Raw genomic sequence first — 3,634 nt, 5'->3', positions numbered from 1 at the left:
GTTTGAAAGCAAACTCAGAGAAGAGAACAAGAAGTTGACTTTCAGACTCAAAAAGAACTATGGGAAATAAAGTCCTTAAGCTAATTAGTAACAGTGTACTGGTACAAGAAAAATGCATTCTGGGAAAGGTAGTTTTTCCAATAGAGTTGGTGACATTGCCTGGAAAAATTTTTCAACTCAAACAGACGTTCATGGTCTACTTAAGATACAGCTTTTAAAAGAATAAGAAGGAGCAAAATCATCTCAGAGTTTGTTGAATGTTAGTCCCAAAGAAAAATTGTAAGAATATGGAAATTTGAGTTTCATGGTGTTGGGGTTCTTTGGGGAAAATACCTTATTTTCCCTAATAGATGTGCCAAGTTTTTAATGGGAGTTGAATGACAAAATGCTACATATAAGAACACACAAGCCCCTTTAAAACCTTTTAAAAAAGCAAGAGAAAGCAGTCTATACACTGAATATTGTTTAGAAGAAACGTATGGGAAATTATAAAAGTTCTTTCCCTCTTGAACAAACAACCTGCAATGAATGATTCTTTGCAAATCTAATAAGGAGATAAGGATATAGACATCAAAAAAGGAATGACTGCTTTATAGACGGGTATCAAACTTCAGAAAATCTAGCTTTCTTTAAAAAGTAGAGTTGCTTCACCTGAAAGTTCCTTATAAGAAATCAGTGCAAAATATCAGATCTGCAAACAATAATTTCAGTGGTTAAAGCTAGTGAGGTAAAAATACTAAAGCCTGAAAATACTCTTCTTCAGAGTAAGCTAATGAAGGATATGTTTCATGAGAAAATTTCTATGTATTTGACTCCTTGAAAAGTAGCAGTTTTGGTGAAAATATTAGGCTAATAAAAACCTATCAGAAACATCAACATCAGGTTGTAAAATGTCTTTTTATGTTTGGAAGTGAATATCTTGTTCCAGAATTTATTTTTTAAACTTAAAAAAAAGATAAAGCTACAAAAAGGTTTGGGTTATGGATTTCTTCACATTTGGAAGTCTGTAACAGAATTTATTATTTGAATTTTGGGATTTAAAAAAATGAAATTAACAATAGTGATTTTATTACAATGGGACAATTTTGAAATTATTTATGGTGATGAACTAGGGACTATTTTATGGAATTTGTGGAACTGTTTAAATGAAGAAATTTATTGTTTCTACATAGGTTCAAGATACACTTTTTTGTATGAATATATCCTGGTCGTCCATGAATTGTTTTATGTTAAAAATGGAGTTGTTTTATGGAACTGTTTATGTAAAAATGAAACTACTTATGGAATTGGTTTTGTGTTACAAATGGAACTGTTTAAATGGAAAAGATTGGGTTTTCTAATGAGGCTTGAGATTTTGTTTAAATAAATTATAAAGAAAAGGGAGAAGTAATTTTCTTTAGTCTATTTAATTAAAAATATTTTCTTGTTATTTGAGTGGAATAATGTCATATTTTGTTAGTAAGAAATGCAAATAAGTATACTAATAGATTATGTGAGATTGTAAAGACTTTCATTAAGAAGCTGTTCTTCGATGTTTTGTTAAATTTTTCAAAGTGTTAATAGTTAAACTGAGAATATTGCTTTCAATACAGGTTCATAGGAAATGTGTACATTTGGGTTTTTCTAACTAGGATTGAGATTTTTGCTTTAAAAAGTATAAAGGAAAGGAGGAGATATGAGTGAATTAAGGTTGAATGACTATTTGCAGAAATTATGTTAACTTATTGATATTAATGCACCCTGGTTATTTGAAATTAAGGAAATATTTAATTTTGACGTGAATACACCAGAAGTTTCTCCTATATTCCATTAGCAAGAAATTTCAAATGGTACTATTAAGACTTAAAATGTAAATTTGAGAAAATTATAACTATGTATAGCAATATTTATGTTAACTTTTTACTGTTGATGATGAAAAAAGGGATACTTTAAGTTTGTAATTGTATTAAGAGTTCTTAGTTTAGAAAAGGCTGAATGTAGCTAAAGAATGCTATAGTCACATGGGACTCAATCCAAAAAAGAAATGCCATCTTTATCATCCTCTAGCCCTATACTGGGAAGTGTAACAGCTAAAGAAATTGCTGTGAGCTCATAAAAATGAGATCTTTTTTATATATTAAGGAAGGGGTCCTGTTCGGAAACATTTTCAGGTTCCTAGTGACTTTACCCAGTAGGTCTTCATAGAGAGAAGGATTGGACCACAGATCTGAGTTCAGGTGTCTGAGATGGTCTGCACTTGGCTGTGCTTGTGGATGTCTTTTCTTTACCCCTTGGCATTTTTATAAATACCCTAGGGCAGAGAGAGTCAGGGCTTTGAAATAGTTTCCAGGCCCTCTGGAGGCTATCCTGTATCTTCTATCTATTTTTCTCCACAATCTAAATCCTTCTATCTAATATTTCCTGCTGCTCGAACTCAAGAAAACTCTGGGGAAGTGTGTGGTTGGTGGGTAGCTACCCCTCAGAGGCTTACATCGAGTTTGTGGGTAAGAAGGAGCACCAGAAAAATCAAAACCTTACCATTAATAAAAATGAACGAATGGAGTGATGTGGTCACCATGAAAATAAAGCACCCTGTCATGTTCCTTAAGCCATTGTATATGTTCATGTACATCAGAATGTCTTATAACCCAAAATGTCTGATCTGAATAAGCACTTGCTTATGCTGAATTTGAATTTTTAAAATTGTTATTTTAATTTATGTGTGTGCACATGTCTGTTAGTACACACAGATGCCATTGGAGGATGTATGATTCCCTGCAGCTGGAATCACAGACAGCAGTAAATAACCAAATATAGGTGTTATGAACCAAGCTGTTGTCCTTTGCAAAACAGTGAGCATTCTGTAGCACTGCACAAATTTAAGTTGCAGTTTCATAACTTTGGTGTGACCTCTATGAGTATACCATGATATTGGACTTTTATCAATAATGCATGGCAGTTATTTGTACCAAGGCTCAAAAGGTGTTTTAATGAATAACAAATTAACAAAGGTACATGTACATGACTTTGTGTTTTGGGCAGTTATATCATCAAACATTTCTAGACATATGTGACCTAGGCATTCCTGTGTCACATTATTTTCAATATACCCCAACCCAATAAAGCTTTGGCTCTCTATTCACTCCACCTCATCTCCCTGCAAATTCAATCACATTTACAATCAACATAAAACCTGTACTGAGTACATGGGCATATTATAATCAAAGACCACTGAAAGGAAGACATGGTATTCAAAATAATTTCCATATTTTATGATTATTGTTTTTGTCAATTTCTTCCATTTTTAATAGATTTTATTATATTTATTTTCAAAGAAGTATACAAATAAGAAACAAATTAACTTGTATATTGTTGATACTGATATGTTTGACCAAAAATTTTAAAACAGGCAGGATTAAAAATTAAAGTTATTAAAATGAGTGTAGTTTCTTCCTCAGATTGAACATAATATACTAGTAATGTGTGTACATAATTGTAGAAAAGGCATGTAATAAAAATTAATGAAAATAAGAGCATGGATTTGAAAATGATAATGAATGATTATATATAAGAAATTGAATGGAGGGAAGGGATGGGTAAAATGTATTAATATTATTATGTGAAAAAGAAAAGAAAATACAAAAGTATTATTAGT

Source organism: Peromyscus eremicus, chromosome 1, assembly GCF_949786415.1.
Source record: "Peromyscus eremicus chromosome 1, PerEre_H2_v1, whole genome shotgun sequence".
In the NCBI taxonomy this organism is placed as follows: domain Eukaryota; kingdom Metazoa; phylum Chordata; class Mammalia; order Rodentia; family Cricetidae; genus Peromyscus; species Peromyscus eremicus.
The sequence above is the reverse complement of the archived record's forward strand: the minus strand, read 5'-3'. Positions refer to the sequence as shown.